Raw genomic sequence first — 25,058 nt, forward strand, 5'->3', positions numbered from 1 at the left:
TTTCATGAATGTTATTTATATTGTTAATATTTGAAACTATAATAAAATATTTAAAAAAAAAAAAAAGAAAATGCAGATTCCTCAAGACACAGCTCGTCTTCGGCCTATGGCTAGTAAAAGCGCATCTTCACAGAGCTTCCCCCATAGAGATTTGCAAAGCAGCCACATTGGGCACCCTTGTAGACTTTTACGGAGCATCAATGGCCCTGGCTGCTTGCTTCGTCAACCGACTTCAGTTTTTTTTTCAGAAGCCCTACTGCGCTCTCCTCTGACGCAACTTCCTGTTTCCGGCAAGGCGGGATCGGGAATCGGGATGAAGACTCAGAGAGAGAGAGGGGGAGAGAAAGGTAAGGTTGTGTGATGTTGTGTGTAGTGTTTGTATCATAGGGGATGGTCACGGAGCACCGGAGAAGGAAAGCTGTGGGATTGCTAGGGGGCGACCTTGGAGTTAGGTATGAGTTTGATCGGGGGGAGGGGGGGGGGGTACTTGAGGGACAGGTGTGGACGGACAAGGAGGAGAGTAGAGGATAAGAAGGATAGATGGCAACATCATGCGGATGGGAGGCCGATCCCAATGCATGTGAGGATAGATGCTCGACTTGAGAGAGTGTGAGTACAGCCGAATGCGTGTGACTTGGTAGCTTTGCCCCCCCCCCCCCCCCCCCCCCCAATGTGCGCTTAGGTTTGCAATTCTCATTTTCAAAGGGTGATCGATGCAAAACATCTGAACTACAACCTTCTGCATACAATGGAGCAAAAGGACTGGATCAGCCTCTTATGTTTACCTGGGAGGAGATGGTCACCTTTCTCCAGATGTGTTGGCTCACAGCCTGTTCGGTGGTTAGTGGAAGGGATGCTCTTAGCAGGGAACTTGTACGGTCTCTCTGGATATAGAGCTCATCTGCCCTGGTTTACATTCTGGCAAATAGCCCATTTTAAAGGGCTATCGTTGTGTGTGTGTGTGTATATATATATATATATATATATATATATATATATATATATATATATATAAAAGAAAATGTTTTTTTTAGTGTAAATATTGTCTATAATTGTTTATTGGAGAAAATTGTATGTTTGGAAGTCGAATCTTATTTATTTCTTAGAAAGATATCTGTCCAAATTTTCGTTGTACTTAACAGCCAGGTCATAAACAGGAGCAAGCTGCCAAGACCTCTTATGCTAACTGACTGTTCCTTTCCTGCTTTCTGTTCAAGATTGCTCCCAAGTTTGGAACTGCCTCCTCTGCACAGCATGACTCTGGGACGGTTTGAGTTGTGTGGTGCAGCAACTCTTGTGGTGTCTCGAAAGATCTGAGAACCTGAGGATAGAGAAATATCTGTGCATCTCAAACTCACCCAGAGAAGCATATTGTAGAGAAAAAGAAGTAGGACTGGTCTAGCCACACTAGGTGTCTGCCTAGGGCAGCAGAATTTGGGGGGGGGGGGGGGGGGGGGGAGGGAACGTGGCAGCAGCGCAGCTCCTGACATACACCAGAGCCTTCCCGTGTATCCCTTCTCGTTGCATGACCTGCCCCTGATGCTGGGCCCTAACGCTTCCTGGACCACCCTGAAGATTAAAGAAGCATTGGTACTGCTGGGCCCTTTAAGCCGGGGCCCGCACAGATGCATTGATGGTTCCTGTTTCCCTCTGACAGAAAGTCTGTCTTGGAAGGGGCAGGACGAAGCAGTACTTAAGCTGTGCACAGTGCAATGCTTCTTTAATATTTGGTAATGTCTAGGAGGAGATGGGGGCAGCAGTGGCAGGTTTGGCAACAAGAAAGTACGTAAAATAAGAAACTGGCCAATTGGGGGGATGGGAGGGTTAGAAGGGAAGGGGATTTGCTGGGCGTGAGGAGGGGTTGACAAAGGGGAGGTGCTGCAGGGGCAGCACTGCTGAAGGTTAGTCTGTGAGGGGGAGGGGACTGCACAGCTGAAGATTCATCTAAGCCAATGGTTCCCAAACCTGGTCCTGGAGGCACCCGAGCCAGTCAGATTTTCAGGATATCCACAATGAATACTCATGAGAGAGATTTGTATGCAGTGGAGGTAATACATGCAAATCTATCTCATGAATATTCATTGTAGGTATCCTGAAAACCTGACTGGCTAGGGTGCCTCCAGGATCAGGTTTGGGAACCACTGATCTAAGATGTCTCATACCCTTGGGCCAGCCCTGGGAAGAAGCTTATGCTATTGTGGCAACAGGGCATGAAAATCCCAGGTTCCAGAGGGAAGTTTCTAGTTGCTGTGATTATCTGATGCTTAGGATTGTAAAGCCCTGTCTTCCTTTTTAAAAATATGTTTTGATTTAATGTGCTATGAGTAGTATAGTGGGGACTAGGCTGATGCCATTGAACAAATTTCAGGGCACCATAGTAATTTTTTTTCTTCATTATTTAGCTCACCTTTTCAAATGATGCTCAAGGCAGGTTATAGTACTATTGGACTGCAGGTACTGTTAATTCCTGCCCCAATGAATTTACAGTTTAATGGCTATAGTTACTAACATGTACAACCACACTGAGTGTGCTACTGCTCTTAATAAGTTGTTTTTCTACAAGTCCCATTTTATGCATTGGCGTGTATATTAGTAACTCTAGTGGTAAGTGGATACTTGAACCAATAGCTGAAGACCACAAGGAGTAGTAATAGGTTTACAAGTCAAGTTCCCACTATTGAAGTATAAAATCAAAGCCTAAAGTGACTGTAGTGTTCACATCAATAATATAATTTACAAACTATAGTCCACCTCCTTTACCTTGAAAATTTGAGTTATTGGAATGTCTTCTTCAAACGTGTCCAGTATAATGCGTTTCACCTGTAGGTTAAGCTACATCCCCCTTCCTTATTCTGCCTATCCTATGTGTGTCTTACCTTTATGAATTATGGATATTCTGACATCTAGACCTGTTAGCAGGGCTGTGGAATCAGTACACCAAACCTTAGACTCCAAGTCCTCTGTTCTTCTAGTGTCTGACCCCGACTCCTACTGTGTATAGTAAATCTAAGAGAAATGTGATTTAATTACAGAAACATAGGATTCTATGTTTATGTACAAAATTAGGAATAATAGACCACAGAATATATTTATTTGAAGTTTAAACAAAGAACCTGAAAAAAATGCTTTTAAATGAAAATATGCAGTACACTGTTGTAAGTTTTTGTTTTGAAGCTGGAGTTGGTACATTTTTACCAATTCTGATCACACCCAGAATTGCTTCTGACTCCATGACTACGACTCCACAGTTCTGCCTGTTAAGTGTACCTCTAGGACAGGGTTAGAAACAAATGTGAAAGTAAGGATAGCAACTTTAATAAAGCAGAAGAGAATATTCTTGTTAACAATTTTATATTGTGTATAATACTGTCAAAGAGGACATGTGAAACTAGTATAATTGGTTTACATTAAATATATTTATTTGTAAAAGCATTTTGCCTAACAATAGTAAAGCATTTTAAATTGATTCTGAAGACCATAAATAGGTATAGTTTTGGGGTTATCCATTAGATGTATTTGTGTATATGGTATATGCTGTAATTCAGTGGTGCTCAACCTAGTCCTTGGGACACTGTAAGCCAGTCGGGTTTTCAGAATACCCACAATAAATATGCATGAGTTAGATTTGCCTACAATGGAGGTAATGTATGCAGATTTATTTTATGCATATTCCTTGTGGATATCCTAAAATCCTAACTGGTTGGGTGTGTCCCAAGGACTGGGTTGAGAACCCCTGCTCTAAATAAAAGGGTAATTTGCATAGCTTATTTATCTCAAATACCCAAATTATTTGGCGTCCTTTAGGATCAGAATTCAGTATTCTTGGACCCTTTTAAAGGGGAAAAATATATTGTCAAGATTACTACTACTACTTATCATTTTTAAAGCGCTACTAGACGTACGCAGCGCTGTACACTTGAACATGAAGAGACAGGCCCTAGGGGCTCGACAGAGCTTACAATCTTTCCTACATCAATCACGATACCAGCAGTTCCCAAACTGTGTACCACGGCACCCTGGTGCGCCTCAGCGAACTCTCAGGGGTGCTGCGGCAATCCTGACCTCCTGCCACCCACAGTCCAGCATCGCTCCGCAGGTCTGGAATTTGCCACTTCCTCCTTCTTCCCCCACTGCAGTGCTTGCAGCTTACGTTTTTTGGGCTGTCCCGTGATTCACACAGGCACTGCGGAAACTTCTCTCTGTTGCATCCGGCCCTTGCATCAATAAGTTGCATCAGAGAGGGCTGGACGCGGCAGAGGGAAGGCCCTGGACTGCTTGTGTGAATCGCGGACAGCCCAAACATTTAAGCTGCAAGCACTGCAGCAGTGGCAGGAGAAGGAAGCAGCAGTGATTTTGGACCTGCAGGAAGGAATGTACCGAGCGATGCTGGATTTGGGGAAGGCAGAGGTGTGCTGCACTTATGGGAGGAGGGGGCCTTCAGGAAAGGGAGAGATGTGCTGGACTGTCTAGGAGGAGAGGGGCTGCAGGGAATGGTGTGCTGGACTTTCTGGGAAGAGGGGACTGCAGGGAAGGGAGAGGTGTGCTGGACTTTCTGGGAGGGGGTCTGCAGGGAGTTCTGGCAGGAGGGGACTGCAGAGAATGGAGAGGTGTGCTGAACTTTCAGGGAGGAGAGCTGTTCTGGAGAGGAGGGGGCTGCAGGGAAAGGAAGATCTAAGTGGCTGGTGGGGGGTACAGCAAAAATTTGCTCGGACACTAAGGGTGCTGTGAACCGAAAAAGTTTGGGAACCACTACACTAAAAGGAACATAAGAATAGCCATACCGGGTCAGACCAGTGGTATCCTGCTTCCAACAGTGGCCAATCCAGGTCACAAGTACCTGACAGAATCCCAAAGAATAACAAACTTCCATACTACCAATTGCAGGGATAAATAGCAAGGTTTGCCATGCAGTCTTTTTGCACTTGACATTTAAATACATCACCACCTACACTATGTTGTGACATCATCTCCAATGCACCTTGGGAGTTTGAAGATCATAAAACAAAAAGAAGGCATCCTCCTGTCTCTATTCCTTTGCTTTTTAATTTTACATTATTTTGTTAAATGAGGCACCAGAAATGTTTCAGCATACCAGAAAGGGTAAAGCATTGCTTCCATAACCTTTATCTAATATGACCCAATGTAGCGCTTAAAAATTCAACTGACTTCTGAGGATGAAAACAAAATAGCACATTTCTGCTGTTTCTCCCCTATAGTGCTGCTTAGTAATCGGGGCCCCTAGTGTCCTCACACAACCAGCCTAGAAGCTGTCAGTTATATTTGTTGACAAACAGAAGGAGACCAGAATTGCATCTATAAAGATACCATGGATCATGATGTTATCAGTATTTCTCAATCTCCAGTGGATGGATGACAGGCTAACTGTGCAGTTCCTAAATATGAAAGTTAGAGCTGCATTTAAATAAATAGTTTGGGGTCTCTTTTTTTTTTTTAACCCTTCTCCACCCTCCACCCCCCTTTCTTGCCCTCTCTGATGGTTGAAGCTTTTATTTCTAGATATAAATAAACTGTTTCCCATGTGTTGAAAATGTGTTTAATCAGAAATGGTGACTAAATACTTGTACCGAAGCAAAAAATGGCCTCTCAGAGCTCCTGGATCAATACAATCTAAGAGAGCTGAAACGGATCTTTACACGATCCTCTGTTCATCATTGGCCATACAAAAAAACCTTCGAAAGTACTATAGAGTCACTGAACTGCTACTGTGACAATGATTACTTAACAACTTTCAAATAATACATGCTATATCTTCAGTAGCAGTGTTATGAGATTTATGAGCAATTCTTATGACTGAAAGACCACTTATCTTTCAAATGCACTTGCTATGGACACTTGTAGCTTCTGTTGCTAGAGCTGATTTCTTCTCCCCTCGCCTCAAGCCGACGATGGCCAGCATTTCATACTGCTGCTTCAGGGTCTTGGTGGCAGAATCAACTTTGAAACTGGCACTAGTAAAGCTGTTCAGTGTCTCTCCAGGTAGTATTTAGTCACCATTTCTGTTTAAACACATTTTCAACATGTGGGAAACGCTGTTTATTTATATCTAGCGATTGTTTGTTGTTCCACACCCTAATATAATTATATTTAGTGAAGCTTTTATTTCCCAGAAGTAGCTTCAGGGTAATAGAGATACCTGGCTTTCAACAGTTTGAAGCATTATTTTGAGCTTTTCAGTGTTTATTCTCCGCTAGCAAGTAAGTATATTTTATCACTCTGAAGCATGGGAGAGCCTTTCTTAGTGTTGCCTTTCCTGGGAGAGCTCAGGTTTTAACCAACCTTTGTCTCCAGTAGTGACTTTTATTTTACTTTGGAATTCCTCTGGAGCCGTTTGGTCTGCAACACCAGATTAGATTTATGACAAGTTCAACCCCCCTGAGATAAACTTGTGGCATTAGTATCTTCATGCTGTTGCTTCAACAGGTTACAGAAGCAGTTTGTACGCTTCTGGTTTTAGCGCTTCATTTCTTGCTGGATGTTTATCTCATGTACAGGACTGACGGAGAGCTCAACATGGGTTTCCCCATATTCTTTGAGCACACCATGTCTCTTCAGCCAGGCAGTCCAATAGAGCACTAGTGAAACTGGGGGAAAATGTTCCTGGTACTAAAGCTTGATTTTTACTTCAGAAAGCTGAGCTGTGGTGCTGCTACTTCTCTGAAGGCAGCTAGTTTTGGAAGTTAATGGAGAAAACATTCTTCTGTTTCACAATTCCTTGCTGCTCCTGCATGCTTCTATTTCTCAACTCCTAGGGGAACTTGGGATGTGTTTTGCCTTTTTTTTTTTTTTACCTGATGGACTCGGCAGAATTGTTTTCAGTTAAAGCAGTGGGTGTCTGTGGCAGAGTTTCTGAGTCCAATTTGTGAAGAAGGTCCCTCTGAGAAGAGGGCATATCCCTGTTTGTTCTGTCTTTCTGATTACTTCATCTTCTATGCTACTGTGCATCAAAAAGCAAGGTAAGCTGAAAGTTGTGCTATTAAAAAAAAGTGTATACAGAGCGATTTCAAGTTAAGCTTTTTCTGTAGTACACAATTGGTTTCAGTCTTCATGTTCCAGATGTGAGCTGTACTGCCTTACCTTTTAGATTCAGTTGTGGATCTGGGCAAGCCTGTGGTTACACGCTGTACTCAGAATCCATGAAGCCAGTATTCTCACATTGCTTCTTTTGGTGTTACTTATCCCTTTTCTGTATTGGGCACACTTCTACAATTTACAGCTGCTAGCTTTAATGGACATTTGGCATTCTTTAGAGGGTCAAAGAACCACCTGTAAGGGTTTCTGTAGCAGTATATTAATACTGTCATTTTTCAAGAGGCTTCCTTTGAAGCAACTTTATTTGGGGATAGCTTCAAGCCTTTGTAGTTTACGTGTAGAAGTTCAACTTTTAGAGAATTTCTTGGCTTGGCTTCCATGCTGTCGACATACCGCTTTAACTTTAGCCCAGCTTGGGGTAAAATTATTCCTTACAAATTCCACAGTGCTAATTTATTTTTCTTATTCCTTAAGGTACACCAGTCTGTCATTTGGAATGCCGGTGAAGGAATCTTTAGTTTAGGTAAGTCTCAAGATTCCTTAGATATATACTATGCTGGTCCTTCCCTCTCAGAAATCATTGAGGTTATGGTTTTATTTCTATAGAAATGTTTCCTGCTTTCCAAATACTTTTTTCATGTTCCTGCCCAGTTTGATGGTCTTTTGTATATTAAGTACTACTTTCCTTCCTAAACTAACAGTAGCAGTTCTGGTTCCCAGTGCTGTTGGGGTTTTGTTTGCCACCCTTTCATTTTCTTATAGCAGACATAAAATCCAGTTTTTACTTTCTCTTCTACCTTAAGTTCTAATTGCTCTAACTACGTACATTTTGGATTTTTCCATGAATTCTTTATTTGGCATTAACCTATTCCAGGGGATATGAAACACTGGTTTCTCCAAGAGGATAAATTCTTTCTAATTCCGAGTATTGCAGAACCTGTCACTTTTACATGGAAACAAAAAAAACCCAAAAAGGCACACAACTGCTTACAAAACAGTAGATAAAAAACAACAAAGCAGTGGAATCAAATGCATTTATTGGAACAATACCCGACGTGGCCACATTTCGCCCTCAGGCTGCGTCAGGGGTACAAACTATAAAAACAAAACACAAGTATAAAAACATGTATAACCATACATATTAACAATGTCATAAGCATGATTCAACTAATAAAAGGCAATTATTTAAAAAAAGATTCAACATATATAAAACAATCCTTTAAAAGTTCTAAAAAACATGTATAGACATACATGATATCATCTGTAAAACAAATATTTATAATTATTAAAATCATACATCACATAAAATTTTTTATCAGAACATCTACAATTACTCCTATCACATTTATAACTCTCAATAAAAAAATGTTAAGATCATACAATTAGAATCAAAACAATTCAATGAAGAGGAGAAGAAATTTCTTTATACATACCTTTCAAAAGTGTATGTAAATATATCATACACACTAGTAGTTCCAAAAATCTAGTTCTACACAGATATAAAAACAAAAAATAAAAGTGTCATCAGACAAGATGCATATCTAAATGTACACAAAACTTTTAAAAGACTCTAGACATTCTAGTTTCTCCACTGATATTCTTAACACAAAACCAAAAAAACTCCTTAGAAATAAATAACCAGTCCACATTACTGCTAGAGGCAGGAAACAGTTCACTGAATAAAAGACTTCTCACAAAAATATAACAGAGGAAGCACTGCAAGCACTCAATCTTAAAAACAACATCTAGTACGTCTCCATCAGATCACAGCTAGACTCCCTACATATTCCAAAGATGTGCAAGATGAACAGAAATAAAGCAAACACTTACCCACTTATCTGCTACTTCCAACTAAACTGATATGCATTAGCATTACTAGCTTCTGTGAGACCCAGGACTCCTTTAGCATCATCATAAGGTTAAAGGTCATCTCTAAGCACATTGCAAGTATCTTAAAGGGCCAGATAGCTATTTTACATTTGAGAGCCAGATTTTAAAATAAACAGTGCTTAATTGTGAAATGTTCATAAAGGTTACAAAACTGATGATCTAAATTAATAAAAGCTTACAAATGGGTATAAACACTATGCTTTCAAAACCGAAAACTCTAGGAATAAATAACCTGTCCACATTACTGCTAGAGGCAGGTAACAGTTCACTGAATGAAAAACTTCTCACAAAAATGTAACAGCAGAGAAAGCACTGCAAGCACTCAATCTTAAAAACAACATCTAGTACGTTTCCATGAGATCACAACTAGACTCCCTACATATTCCAAAGGTGTGCAAGATTAACAGAAATAAGGCAAACACTTACCCATTTATCTGCTACTTCCAACTGAACTGATATGCATTAGCATTACTAGCTTCTGTGAGACCCATGACTCATATAGCATCATCATGAGGTTAAAGGTCATCTCTAAGCACATTGCAAATATCTTAAAGGGCCAGATAGATATTTTACATTTGAGAGCCAGGTTTTAAAATAAACAGTGTTTAATTGTAAAATGTTCATAAAAATTACAAAACTGATGATCTAAATTAATAAAAGCTTATCTAAACAAATGCCTTTATCATAGAAAAACCGAGTAGTCACTCTCTTGATTTAACCCATATGGTTTCACTGTATTAAATTTAAAAATAAGCCTCTGTTCTGCCTTTAACAACAATTTGTTGACATCTCCACCTCTCCAATGTGTTTTGATTCTCAATAATACAAGAAATCTCAATTCTTCAAAGGAGTGCATAAAATCATGCATATGTTCTACCAGTGGTTTTTCAAACATCTTGTTTTCTTATGTTCTGCAATACGTTTGTTGAATATACGTACAGTTTTACCAATATATACAAGTCCACAAGGGCAAATAATTGCATAGACAACCTGAGATGTTTTACAATTCGAATATTGTTTTAGTTCAAATTTTTCTCCTGTCTTTGGATTTTCAAAAAATTTTGCTTTCAGATTTACTGTACAAAAACAACAATTCAAGCATGGGAAATGCCCCCAAACTGGATCTTTCCTTACAGGTACTGGTAATGCTGATGGTGCTAAGAAATCTTTTAAATTTCTATTTCTCTTAAATGCTAGCATTTAAGAGAAATAGAAATTTAAAAGATTTCTTAGCACCATCAGCATTACCAGTACCTGTAAGGAAAGATCCAGTTTGGGGGCATTTCCCATGCTTGAATTTTTGTTTTTGTACAGTAAATCTGAAAGCAAAATTTTTTGAAAATCCAAAGACAGGAGAAAAATTTGAACTAAAACAATATTCGAATTGTAAAACATCTCAGGTTGTCTATGCAATTATTTGCCCTTGTGGACTTGTATATATTGGTAAAACAGTAGTAATATTCAACAAACGTATTGCAGAACATAAGAAAACAAGATGTTTGAAAAACCACTGGTAGAACATATGCATGATTTTATGCACTCCTTTGAAGAATTGAGATTTCTTGTATTATTGAGAATCAAAACACATTGGAGAGGTGGAGATGTCAACAAATTGTTGTTAAAGGCAGAACAGAGGCTTATTTTTAAATTTAATACAGTGAAACCATATGAGTTAAATCAAGAGAGTGACTACTCGGTTTTTCTATGATAAAGGCATTTGTTTAGATAAGCTTTTATTAATTTAGATCATCAGTTTTGTAATTTTTATGAACATTTTACAATTAAACACTGTTTATTTTAAAACCTGGCTCTCAAATGTAAAATATCTATCTGGCCCTTTAAGATATTTGCAATGTGCTTAGAGATGACCTTTAACCTCATGATGATGCTATATGAGTCATGGGTCTCACAGAAGCTAGTAATGCTAATGCATATCAGTTCAGTTGGAAGTAGCAGATAAATGGGTAAGTGTTTGCCTTATTTCTGTTGATCTTGCACACCTTTGGAATATGTAGGGAGTCTAGTTGTGATCTCATGGATACGTACTAGATGTTGTTTTTAAGATTATCAATAGAAATCAAACAAAATAAAACATGGAAAAGAAAATAAGATGATACCTTTTTTATTGGACATAACTTAATACATTTCTTGATTAGCTTTCGAAGGTTGCCCTTCTTCCTCAGATCGGAAATAAGCAAATGTGCTAGCTGACAGTGTATATAAGTGAAAACATTCAAGCATTACTGTGACAGTCTGACAGGGTGGGAGGAGGGGGGTGGGTAGGAAGTATGCATGGGGACATCAAAGCATATCATTGATATTCTAACAGGGTGGGTGTGGATAGGTGAGGGGAGGATGATCAACAGAGACATACAATTTATGGTTTATAATGGGCTAGGAACCCCAGATCCTTGTTAAGTCCTTTCTGTTGGGTGTTAAAATATTCAATCATTCTGACTTCAAAGGTCTTACGTTCTTGTATGGTTTTAAAGTTACCTTTGAGGATTCTCACTGTGAAATCACTGGTACAGTGTCCTGGTCCTGTAAAATGTTGACCAACAGGCGTGGGAACCCTGCTGGCACCAGTATTGTTCATATGATGTCTATGTAAATTGAATCTTGTCTTAAGCATCTGGCCTGTTTCTCCAATATAGCATCCTTCGTTACATTTTTTACACTGAATGATATATACTACATTGGAAGATGAGCAAGTGAAAGATCCCTTTATGTTGAATATCTTTCCTTTGTGGATGACTTTGGGGTCCTGTGAATTATTTTGGCATAGTTTGCAACTGGATAAATTACAGGGAAGTGTGCCCTTCTGTTCCTTTTCAGTCTGAAGGAAGTTTACTTCTGATTAGCTTGTGTTTTAAATTGGGTGGCTGTCGGAAGGCCAGTACTGGTGGGGATGGGAATATCTCTTTCAGTAATTCATCCTCCTGGAGTATAGGTTGTAGATCTCTTATGATTTTCCTCAGTTTTTCCAGCTCTGGATTGTATGTCACTACAAGCGGGATTCTGTCTGTGGATTTTTTCTTTTTGTACTGTAGCAGATTCTCCCTGGGTGTTTTGATGGAGGAGGCAATATTCTTGGAGATTATTTTGGGGTTGTAGCCCTTCTGTTTGAAAGATTCAGTCAGGGTTTTAAGGTATCTGTCTCTGTCCCCTGGGTCAGAGCAGATACAGTGGTATCTTGTGGCTTGGCTGTAAATGATGGATCTTTTTGTATGTGAAGGATGGAAGCTGGAGTTGTGGAGGTAGCTACATCTGTCTGTGGGTTTCTTGTATATAGATGTTTGTATACAGCCATCACTGATTGAGACCGTGGTGTCCAAAAAATTGACTTTTTCTGGGGAGTAGTCAATTTTGAATCTGATTGTAGGATGGTATGTATTGAATGCAGAATAAAATTGTTTCAGAGTTTCTTCACCCTCCGTCCAAATCATAAAAATGTCATCGATGTACCGGTAGTATTTTAGAGGTTTGGTCTGGTGTGTATTCAGAAATGTCTCTTCCAGCTCAGCCATAAAAAGGTTGGCATATTGGAGTGCTGTCCTGGTGCCCATCGCAGCAGTGCCCATTATTTGCAGATAGATATCATTGTTAAAGTGGAAGTAGTTGTGAGTTAAAATGAATTTGATTAATTTTGTAATAGTTTCTGGTGAGTATTGATGGTCCAGTGTGGATTTTTTTAGGAGTCTTCCACATGCAGCTATGCCATCCGCATGTGGAATGTTGCTGTATAGTGATTCTACATCCATCGTGACCAGAAGGGTGTTAGGTGGTAGTTGCTTGATATTTTTCAATTTATTCAGAAAGTCTGTGGTGTCTTGTATAAAGCTGTTAGTTTTGTGTACGAGAGGTTTCAGAATTCCCTCTATGAATCCAGATATTTCTTCCGTGAGTGTGCCAATACCTGATATGATTGGTCTGCCAGGGTTTCCTGGTTTGTGGATCTTGGGAAGCATGTAAAATGTGCCGACGGAAGGTTGATTTGGTATGAGTTTCTTCAGGTGAGGTTGCGCTTGTGTAGGAAATGTTTTGATAAGGTCTTTCAGCTGTTTTGTGTAATCCTGTGTGGGGTCCTCAGTTAGTTTCCTGTAGTATTTATTGTCTGAGAGCTGTCTGTGCCCCTCTTCAATGTATTTTTGTATGTCCATAATTACCACTGCGCCTCCTTTGTCTGCGGGTTTGATGATAATGCGTTCGTTAGTTTGTAGGGTTCTTATGGCCGCTCTTTCTGGTGGGGTCAGATTGAGTGCTTGCAGTGCTTTCTCTGCTGTTACATTTTTGTGAGAAGTTTTTCATTCAGTGAACTGTTACCTGCCTCTAGCAGTAATGTGGACAGGTTATTTATTCCTAGAGTTTTCGGTTTTGAAAGCATAGTGTTTATACCCATTTGTAAGCTTTTATTAATTTAGATCATCAGTTTTGTAACCTTTATGAACATTTCACAATTAAGCACTGTTTATTTTAAAATCTGGCTCTCAAATGTAAAATAGCTATCTGGCCCTTTAAGATACTTGCAATGTGCTTAGAGATGACCTTTAACCTTATGATGATGCTAAAGGAGTCCTGGGTCTCACAGAAGCTAGTAATGCTAATGCATATCAGTTTAGTTGGAAGTAGCAGATAAGTGGGTAAGTGTTTGCTTTATTTCTGTTCATCTTGCACATCTTTGGAATATGTAGGGAGTCTAGCTGTGATCTGATGGAGACGTACTAGATGTTGTTTTTAAGATTGAGTGCTTGCAGTGCTTCCTCTGTTATATTTTTGTGAGAAGTCTTTTATTCAGTGAACTGTTTCCTGCCTCTAGCAGTAATGTGGACTGGTTATTTATTTCTAAGGAGTTTTTTTGGTTTTGTGTTAAGAATATCAGTGGAGAAACTAGAATGTCTAGAGTCTTTTAAAAGTTTTGTGTACATTTAGATATGCATCTTGTCTGATGACACTTTTATTTTTTGTTTTTATATCTGTGTAGAACTAGATTTTGGAACTACTAGTGTGTATGATATATTTACATACACTTTTGATAGGTATGTATAAAGAAATTTCTTCTCTTCATTGAATTGTTTTGATTCTAATTGTATGATCTTAACATTTTTTTATTGAGAGTTATAAATGTGATAGGAGTAATTGTAGATGTTCTGATAAAAAATTTTATGTGATGTATGATTTTAATGATAAATATTTGTTTTACAGATGATATCATGTATGTCTATACATGTTTTTTAGAACTTTTAAAGGATTGTTTTATATATGTTGAATCTTTTTTTAAATAATTGCCTTTTATTAGTTGAATCATGCTTATGACATTGTTAATATGTATGGTTATACATGTTTTTATACTTGTGTTTTGTGGTCTTCCGGTGATGCGGTGAGCGGGTCGGCAGCAGTTCAACTCGGCTCTGAGGTCCCTCGCTGTTGAGCGCTAACATTTATGTGGAATTAACCTAAAACAACCGCCTACCACGATAGCGCACAGTGCACACACTGTATGGACAAGTTCCTCCACAAATCGCCGACGGAAATGGCACAGAAATCATCAAAAAAAGAAAAAACTAAAGCAGGGGGAAGCGAGTCCAAAATGGCGGACGCGATCGCGGTCGCGGCAACAACTCCTATATTTACAGATGCGCAGTTAGAACAAATAACGGCGGCAGTAATAAAAGCCATGGATCCGCGCTGGAACACACTTTCGGAACAATTGGAGTCTTTTCAGGCAAGATTGGACGGCTTGGGGAAAAGAACTGGAGATTTAGAAGCAAGAGTTTCGTCTATGGAGGACGAAACCCAATTACAGACCCCAGATTTAGCTTTGTTAAAAAAACAATTAGCAGAGCAAGCCCAGAAACTGGAAGACCTGGAAAACAGATCCAGGAGAAACAATATAAGAATCGTGGGCATTCCGGAGAAGGTTCCAGAGAAGAACTTGGAAACGTGGCTGGAGGCATGGCTGGCAAAAGAACTAGCAGTAACGGATTCTGGAAACCCTCTAGTGGTGGAACGGGCGCACCGCGTGGGCCGCAAAGATGACTCTAAAAACCGCCCCAGGGTGATTGTGGCGAAGATACTTAATTTTAAACACAAAGTGGAAATAATGCAAGGATTTCGCCTCAAGAGAACAGAACTTGAGTATGAAGGGCACAAGATATTGATTTTCCAAGACTACTCTCAGTCTGTTCAGGAACAGCGGAGAGGATTTCACCCATTATGCTCCTGGTTAATTACAAATCATTTAAAATTTGCCTTGATGTATCCAGCCCGCCTTAAGATTTTGTTTCAGGACAAGTGGCATCATTTTCAAACTGTGGCTGCAGCTAAATCTTTCCTCGCAGACAAAGGGCATGCAGTGGAAGGCTGAGTAGATGCATGTTAACTGTTGTGCACTGTTATGTGAAACTTTGTGGTCATATTACAGAGTGGTGGTTGTTACTTGAGATGTTACAGGGAGCGCTGGGAGCGAGGGCCTCTTGCCTCTAACGGGAGAGAACATTCTGTGTTTGTTCACAGAATGATTGGGGAGCAAGATTGGGCATTGGGGAATAGGGATGGGGGGGGGAGGAAGGGAGGGGGGTTGGGAGTTAGATAAGGGGGGTAGGGTTAAACATGGGAAAGGGAACAAGGAGGTCAATGAGGAATGTCATGTGCTCCAGAGAGTGAGGATAAGGCCACGGTTGCATAGGATGTGGAGAAGAGCTGTTAACATCAGAATGATTATTTATACAACTCACTGGGGGGAGGCTGGGTCCCCTGGGGAGAAGATTAACGATGGGATTGGTTACTGGGGTACGTTACACATAAGGTATGACACATATTAGGAAAACACGTTTCATTTCATGGAATGTGGGAGGGATTACGTCGCCAGTAAAGCGGGCAAAAATTCTAGCGGCATTGCGGCGACATGAAGCAGATATCGCTTGTTTACAAGAAACTCGACTTTCAGAGGCAGAACACACGAAATTAAAGAGGTCTTGGGTGGGGGAAGTATTCTCAGCCTCGGCAGATGGAAGGAGGCGAGGGGTAGCGGTCCTCCTCAAAAGGAGCGTGGCTGCTAAGGCGGAACTAATATCAAAGGACGAACAGGGAAGATATGTTTTAATAAAATTGTGGCTACAGGGGAAGGAAATGGCGTTGCTGGGTGTCTATGGCCCCAATAAATATGAATCTACATTTTACCAAACATTAATACGTCAATGCGCCAAGCTGCAGTGCCCGCTGATAGTACTGGGTGACTTCAATTTAGTGGTGGACCCAACACAAGACTGCTCAACTCCCAAAGGGGATACATGGGGAGGAAGTAAGGCAAAGGCGCTAAAAGTGTTTATGAACACCTTGGGGGTGCTGGATACTTGGAGAACAATGCACCCAGGTGAGAAAGAGTTCACCCATTTGTCACGAGCACATGGGACTCTCTCCAGAATAGATTACATTATGGTAAGCAGAGAGCTGTTCCCGGCTGTCTTGCAGGCAGAAATAGGCCCTGAGGAGATATCAGATCACAGCATGGTGTGGGTGGATATGGAGGCACCTAGCTATTTTCAAACTAACCTGGGATGGAGATTCCCAGGGTATCTCTATGGGAATAAAGACTTTGCGCAATTCATTGTAACAAAATGGGAAGATTATGCCAAATTCAATAGTCAACATTTAGATAATCCCAATTTATATTGGATGGCAGCGAAAGCGGTCCTTAGAGGGGATGTTATAGCATATGTGACGGCACGGAATAAAAAGATAGCTAGGGCTATAGTACAACTGGAAAAACAGGCACAGAGGGCAAAAAGACAGTATGCGGCTAACCCAAATAAAAGGACATGGGAACATTATAAGACAATACAAGTAGGCCTTAACTCATACTTGCATGAGAAAACCACTAGAGCGATGTTTTATCAAAAATACAGATTGCATAGGTATGGGAACAGAGCAGGCCCCTTATTAGCAAAGTTAGTAACGAAATGGAAGCCCCACCGAGTGGTCACAGCTGTGAGAGACAGCCAGGGGGCGCTACGGACCAAAAATGAGGACATCAGACAGATATTCGTGCAATTTTATTCTAAGCTATATCAGAAACAACAAACGATTAGAGAACAGTCTTTGGATAACTATTTGGGGAGGCTAGGTGTTCCGCGCTTGCAGGATCAAGAAATAAGACAGCTAAATGAACCTATCCAGGGCCAGGAACTCCAAAGAGTGGTTAGAGGATTGGCGCTCTCCTCTGCACCGGGCCCTGATGGCTTCTCGGGGGAGTTCTACAAATTATTGCCCGAGACTTCCCTGGGCGTCCTTGGGGCATACTATGATACGGTGGTGGAGGCTCGGAGGTTTCCGCTTTACGCAAATTCAGCGCTTATAACTCTGTTGCCGAAACCAGGCAAGCCCGAAGACCAAGCTGAGGGCTATCGGCCAATATCACTACTTAATGTGGATAACAAAATTTTGGCAAAGATATTGGCTGATAGATTAGCAAAAATTCTGCCGGGGCTAATCGGGGAAGACCAGACGGGGTTTGTGCGTAACAGACAAGCAGGAGGGAATGTCCGTAAGTTGCTCTTGGGAATGGCCCGTAGCAGACATGAGGAAGTACCAGCACTCCTTCTGAGCCTTGATGCCGAAAAGGCATTCGATAAAGTGGACTGGGAATTCATGTTTGATACGATGCGCTATATGGGCTTTCATGGCTGGTTTTATGAGGCTATCACTGCATTATACACAGAGCCCTCAGCCGCGATCCTCCTTAATGGAGTGAAAAGTGAGAATTTTCAGATATGCAGGGGGACACGTCAGGGATGCCCTTTGTCGCCCCTATTATTTATCATAGCGTTGGAACCCTTGATCAGAGCAATAAAATTGGAAAGGGCAATACAAGGGGCTAAGATAGGAGTCAACGAGATTAAAGTGTTGGCATTTGCTGATGACTTGCTAATTTTGACTACTAACCCCAAGGAAGCACTTCCGTTATTATTAAATATAATTGAGAGGTATAGCCAACTCTCGGGGTTCACTCTTAACCTTGCAAAGTCAACAGCCATGATGGTGCATGGGGAAGGGACTCATATTTCCAGGCAACTTAAGGTGAATTGGGTGGATAATGAGATTCGGTATCTGGGGGTCCGTATACCAAAAGATTTAACACAATTGTACCACCTAAATGTTTCTAAATTGATGAGGGACACATGTACAAGATTGCAACTGTGGCATGATTATCCACTTTCTCTGTTGGGCCGTATTGCTATAATTAATATGATGATAGTGCCTAGGTGGTTATATGTTTTTCAGGTACTTCCGCTATTCTTAACAACTTCAGTGGAAAAGAAATGGACTAAAGCCATCCAACGTTTCCTCTGGCGGGGGAAAAAGGCACGAATACCGTTATGGATACTTCATACCCCGGTGGAATATGGGGGCCTGGGTCTTTTGAACATTAGACATTTAACAATAGCGAGCGGTATGCGCCACATAAATGACTGGCTCAGAGGAACGAGCTACTTTTCAGCTACAGCAATAGAAACCGCAGCGCTACAGCAGATACACCCTGGATATATGCTGCATGCCCCAAAAGCGATAATAAACACGGAGTTTGTGGACACAGGAATCTTCACATCAGCACGAGCGGTTTGGAGATGGGTTTGCAGACTACACCACTTCTCCGCAAGGACGACACCGTACCTGCCCATATGTGGGAATTTGGACTTTCCACCAGGGCAGCTACATAGTGCTTACCGGAGATGGAAAACGCAGGGATTAATTTTTTTGGCACAGGCGTTGACAGCGGAAGGAAAGATTCAGCCCTTTGGGGAATTAAAAAACAGATACCAATTATTACCATCGGACATTTTCTACTATTATCAATTGAAACATTATATGGGACGATTTGACAGAGGATGTCCAGGAGGAGTTGGCGGAGGCATTTTCCATCAGATCCCAGCAGAAGGTTCCTCTGAAATTTCATCATAGACACCTTAAAGATGCAAATACAGAGCTTGACGCTGGAAAACTGGCAGAGGCATGGAGTGTGGAGCTGGGTGTAACTATAAAAGCTGCAACACTAAAGGAACATATTTTGGGACTGAGGCAAATAACCCAATCCTCAAAACATTGGGAGATGCAGTACAAGGTAGCGCTCAGAGCATATATACCGCCACGGCGGGCCTTTCATATGGGCTTATCCCCAGATGGGGCATGCCCAAAATGCGGGGCTGTAGGAGCCACTCTTGGACATATGTTCTGGGTCTGCCCGCAAATACGCACCTTCTGGGACAAACTTCTGAAATGGATTTCATTTGCTTGGCAGGCTGGTTGGCAACCCAACCCGGAGATGCTGTTTGGAAAATTGCACATTCCTAAACCAACCCCGCAGGGCATGCGTGAATTCTCGATCAGAGCTATAATTGTGGCAAAATCAAACATTTTAAAATCTTGGTTGTCTGCAAAGCCTCCCTTGCTTCAGGCTTGGAGAGGGGAGATGATACAGCTACTGAGATACGAAAGGTTGGAAGCAAAACGACAACCCCCCGTCAGAGAGAAACGATTCTTTCGCAGATGGGGCCCCTTTTTGGACACATTGACTCCTAGAGCACGAGGCCATTTACTGAATATGTGAAAAGTAAAGTAAGGACTGAATTAACAGGTTAAAAGACTGAGTTACCTCCAAAGGGAAAGGGGGGAAGGGAGAGGGTGGGTAAGGGATTAGCTAGGAAGGGGGGAGGTGGGAGGGAGGTGGGAGGTAAGGAAGATTAAAGGGTTGGAATTAGTTGTTAAATGCAGAGACTTATAATGTTGGTAGTATGTTGCATAATGTTGAATTTATATGTCTTCAAAAAACTAATAAAAATCATTTAAACATACTTGTGTTTTGTTTTTATAGTTTGTACCCCTGACGCAGCCTGAGGGCGAAACGTGGCCACGTCAGGTATTCCAATAAATGCATTTGATTCCACTGCTTTGTTGTTTTTTATCTACTTTTACATGGAATGCACTAAGCGACCAATGTCTGCCACACTCTTTCCAGCTACGGATCCATGGAGTCCAGTGTATTTCTTCTGAAGGGAGTGTTAGTATTTCCAAGAAAAAGCCTGCTACTGACATAGATACTATTTATTTATTTATTTGTTTATTTACAACTGCTTGATGTACTTTTAAACTGAAACCTTTTCTAGAGGTAGGAACTCCTTTGTTCTAAACTGCAATTATTTTTCTTTTCCTTGGCTGCTGGAGAGTTAGCTCATCCAGTGACCTAGTTTTAAACTGAAACCTTTTCTAGAGGTAGGAACTCCTTTGTTCTAAACGGCAGTTATTTTTCTTTTCCTTGGCTGCTGGAGAGTTAGCTCATCCAGTGACCTAGTTTTAAACTGAAACCTTTTCTAGAGGTAGGAACTCCTTTGTTCTAAACGGCAGTTATTTTTCTTTTCCTTGGCTGCTGGAGAGTTAGCTCATCCAGTGACCTCAATTAAGTGATAATTAAGGGTGGGGGAAGTAGAATACTTGCATAGGTTGCTGAATCAGCTTAAAAGAGCCTGTTCAAAAGAGGCCCCTTAGATTCAAAAGTATATAAAGAGGAAAGGTCCCACTGAACTTTCTTTCTGAGAAGTTCTGAGAGAAGAGGACATTTCTCTGGTAAGTGAACTCTACTTTGCTTTGTGCTTTGGGAACTTAAAGATTGGGGTTTAAAGGAGGAATTGTAGGTTAGTGTTAGGCAAAATTAAAAAGCAAATTTCAACAGCTAATCTCCATAGTCTTTTCCACTTAGTTTTAAAAGCTTTGTACTACAGCATTAACAGATAGAATCTAACAGCCACTGCAGGATCTAATTTAGTATTCCCACCCACCCCTAGAACAACTCCTCATTTATAGTCAGTTATTGTAATTAGGGTAACAAGCAAGGAGTGCTCTTATAGAGTTTTAAATACATTTCATCACCATCTAAGAAGGAAATACTAAATAAATCATACAATATACTATATAAAGTAAAAGACACTTTTATATTAGGCTAATATCCTTAATACTGTAGCAAGTTTTAAAGTTTTAAATTATTGAAAAACTCAAAAACACTAAGATGGAGTCAGCAGTCCAGCAGCGAGAAGGGTGCTATCCAGTCTTTTGCATTGAGTGTCACATGTATGATTATCTCCCAGTTGGTGAGATGTCATATGTTTGCGCCCGATGCAAAGAGCTCCTAGTTCTTAGAGAACGTGTCCGTTCTCTTGAGGCTAGAGTAGCAGACTTGGTGGAGCTGAGGGAGACAGAGAGGTACATAGAGGAGACCTACAGGGATGTTGTAGAGAAGTCCCACCTCCAGTCTAGTAGCCCTTGTGCTACCTTGGAGGAGGGAGGTCTCCTAGAAGGAGAGCATCACCCTGGTGAAGTAGGAAGTACTCCTGTAGCCAGGACCTGCCCACCAGGGGATGTACTATCCTTTCGCACCGAGGATATGTCTCCAAGTGCTGCCCGGGAGGGAAAGGTTAGGACAGCTATTGTAGTTGGTGATTCGATCATTAGGCATATAGATAGCTGTGTGGCTGGTGGATGTGAGGATCGCCTGGTGACTTGCCTGCCTGGTGCAAAGGTAGCGGACCTCACGCGTCACCTAGATAGGATTTTAGATAGTGCTGGGGAGGAGTCCGCTGTCTTGGTACATGTGGGTACCAATGACATAGGAAAATGTGGGAGAGAGGTTCTGGAAGCCAAATTTAGGCTCTTAGGTAGAAAGCTCAAATCCAGATCCTCTAGGGTAGCATTTTCTGAAATGCTACCTGTTCCACGTGCAGGGCCCAAGAGACAGGCAGAGCTCCAGAGTCTCAATGCGTGGATGAGACGATGGTGCAGGGAGGAGGGTTTTAGATTTGTTAGGAACTGGGCAACATTCTGGGGAAGGGGGAGCCTATTCTGAAAGGATGGGCTCCACCTTAACCAGGGTGGGACCAGGCTGCTGGTGTCGGCATTTAAAAAGGAGATAGAGCAGCTTTTAAACTAGAAATGGGGGGAAGGCCGACAGTCGCTCAAAAGCGCATGGTTCGGGAAAAGGTATCTTGCAAAGATACCTCACAAACAGGGAAGATAGGGTTTCTGGATAGTGAGGTTGCACAACAGACCGTGGTAGGCCAGGTGCCCTTAAATACAACTAAAGATCAGACAAAAGATGTCAAATCAATAGTGTCAGGTACTAAGCATCATGCAAATAAGAACAACAAACATACTCTGAAATGTCTATATGCAAATGCTAGGAGTCTAAGAAATAAGATGGGAGAGTTGGAATATATTGCACTAAACGAAAAATTGGATATAATAGGCATTACTGAGACCTGGTGGAAGGAGGATAACCAGTGGGGACACTGTCATATCGGGGTACAAAGTATATCGTAGTGATAGGGTGGGCCGGACTGGTGGAGGGGTTGCATTGTATATTAACAAGAGCCTTGACTCAGATAGATTACAAATTCAGCAGGACACAAATCACACCTTTGAATCATTGTGGGTTGAAATTCCATGTATAAAAGGGAAAAAAACGGTGATAGGAGTGTACTACCGTCCGCCTCGCCAGGATGAGCAGGTAGACACAGAAATGATAAAAGAAATCAGAGACGCGAACAAAATGGGCAATGTGATAATAATGGGTGACTTCAATTATCCAAATATAGACTGGGTAAATGTAACATCAGGACACGCTACAGAGATACAATTCCTTGATGAAATCAAGGACAGCTTTATGGAGCAACTGGTGCAGGAGCCGACGAGAGAAGGAAAAATTCTAGACTTGGTCCTTAGTGGAGCGCATGATCTGGTGAGGGATGTTATGGTACTGGGGCCGCTTGATAACAGTGACCATAATATGATCAGTTTTGATATCGACCTTGAAGTAACTGTACACAGAAAGTCAAATACGTTTGCGTTTAACTTTAAAAAAGGAGACTATGATAAAATGAGAAGAACAGTAAAAAAAAAACTTAGGGGGGCAACTGAGAGAGTAAAAACTGTACAACAGGCGTGGACGCTGTTCAAAAATACCATCCTGGAGGCCCAGGCCATACATATTCCGCGAATTAGAAAAGAAAGACGGAACTCCAAAAGACAGCCGGCCTGGTTGAAAAGTGAGGTGAAGGAAGCTATTAGGGCTAAAAGAAACGCCTTCAGAAAATGGAAGAAGGAACCGACTGAAAATAACAAGAAGCAGCATAAGGAGTGTCAAAGCAAATGCAAGGCGCAGATAAAGAAGGCCAAGAGGGATTATGAAAAAAAGATAGCATTAGAGGCAAAAAAACATAGTAAAAAATTTTTTTGGTATATTAAAAGCAGGAAGCCGGCAAAAGAATCGGTTGGGCCGCTGGATGACCGAGGGGTAAAAGGGGCGATCAAGGAAGACAAAGACGTAGCGGAGAGACTGAATGAATTCTTTGCTTCGGTCTTCACCGAGGAAGATTTGGGTGGGATACCGGTGTCGGAAATGGTATTTCAAGCGGACGAGTCGGAGAAACTTACTGACTTCACGGTAAACCTGGAGGACGTAATGGGGCAGTTCGGCAAACTGAAGAGTAGCAAATCTCCTGGACCGGATGGTATTCATCCTAGAGTACTGATAGAACTGAAAAATGAGCTTGCGGAGCTACTGCTAGTGATATACAACTTATCCTTAAAATCGAGCGTGGTACCGGAAGATTGGAGGGTGGCCAATGTAACACCCATTTAAAAAAAAGGCTCCAGGGGAGATCCGGGAAATTATAGACCGGTGAGTCTGACGTCGGTGCCGAGGAAAATGGTAGAGGCTGTTATTAAAAACAAAATTACAGAGTACATCCGAGGACATGGATTACTGAGACCGAGTCAGCACGGCTTTTGTGTGGGGAAATCTTACCTGACCAATTTACTTCAATTCTTTGAAGGAGTAAACAAACATGTGGACAAAGGGGAGCCGGTTGATATTGTGTATCTGGATTTTCAAAAGGCGTTTGACAAGGTACCTCATGAAAGGCTACAGAGGAAATTGGAGGGTCATGGGATAGGAGGAAATGTCCTATTGTGGATTAAAAACTGGTTGAAGGATAGGAAACAGAGAGTGGGGTTAAATGGGCAGTATTCACAATGGAGAAGGGTAGTTAGTGGGGTTCCTCAGGGGTCTGTGCTAGGACCGCTGCTTTTTAATATATTTATAAATGATTTAGAGATGGGAGTAACTAGCGAGGTAATTAAATTTGTTGATGACACAAAGTTATTCAAAGTCGTTAACTCTCGACAGGATTGTGAAAAATTACAAGAGGACCTTACGAGACTGGGAGACTAGGCGGCTAAATGGCAGATGACGTTTAATGTGAGCAAGTGCAAGGTGATGCATGTGAGAAAAAAGAACCCGAATTATAGCTACGTCATGCAAGGTTCCACGTTAGGAGTTACGGACCAAGAAAGGGATCTGGGTGTCGTCGTCGATAACACGCTGAAACCTTCTGCTCAGTGTGCTGCTGCGGCTAGGAAAGCGAATAGAATGTTGGGTATTATTAGGAAAGGTATGGAAAACAGGTGTGAGGATGTTATAATGCCGTTGTATCGCTCCATGGTGCGACCGCACCTTGAGTATTGTGTTCAATTCTGGTCGCAGCATCTCAAGAAAGATATAGTAGAATTGGAAAAGGTGCAGCGAAGGGCGACTAAAATGATAGCGGGGATGGGACGACTTCCCTATGAAGAAAGACTAAGGAGGCTAGGGCTATTCAGCTTGGAGAAGAGACGGCTGAGGGGAGACATGATAGAGGTATATAAAATAATGAGTGGAGTGGAACAGGTGGATGTGAAGCGTCTGTTCACACTTTCCAAAAATACTAGGACTAGGGGGCATGCGATTAAACTACAGTGTAGTAAATTTAAAACAAATCGGAGAAAATTTTTCTTCACCCAACGTGTAATTAAACTCTGGAATTCATTGCCGGAAAATGTGGTGAAGGCGGTTAGCTTAGCAGAGTTTAAAAAGGGGTTGGATGGTTTCCTAAAGGACAAGTCCATAAACCGCTACTAAACGGACTTGGAAAAATCCAAAATCCTAGGAATAACATGTATAGAATGTTTGTACGTTTGGGAAGCTTGCCAGGTGCCCTTGGCCTGGATTGGCCGCTGTCGTGGACAAGATGCTGGGC

General features: G+C 41.4%; 1 protein-coding gene across 2 annotated transcripts in view; it reads left to right on the top strand.

The window, feature by feature from the left end:
- The first annotated feature begins 275 nt into the window (after window positions 1-275).
- The window catches only part of ZBTB26 (zinc finger and BTB domain containing 26), a 116,316-nt gene continuing 91,533 nt past the window's right edge, over window positions 276-25,058 (top strand). For both annotated transcript variants that reach the window (XM_030207321.1, XM_030207322.1), the window contains exons 1-2: window positions 276-347; window positions 7,525-7,573. The gene's annotated coding sequence lies outside the window, so the exon portion shown is untranslated. The remainder of the gene's footprint in view (window positions 348-7,524; window positions 7,574-25,058) is intronic.

The sequence above is a fragment of the Microcaecilia unicolor genome, chromosome 6 (assembly GCF_901765095.1).
Source record: "Microcaecilia unicolor chromosome 6, aMicUni1.1, whole genome shotgun sequence".
Taxonomy (NCBI): Eukaryota; Metazoa; Chordata; class Amphibia; order Gymnophiona; family Siphonopidae; genus Microcaecilia; species Microcaecilia unicolor.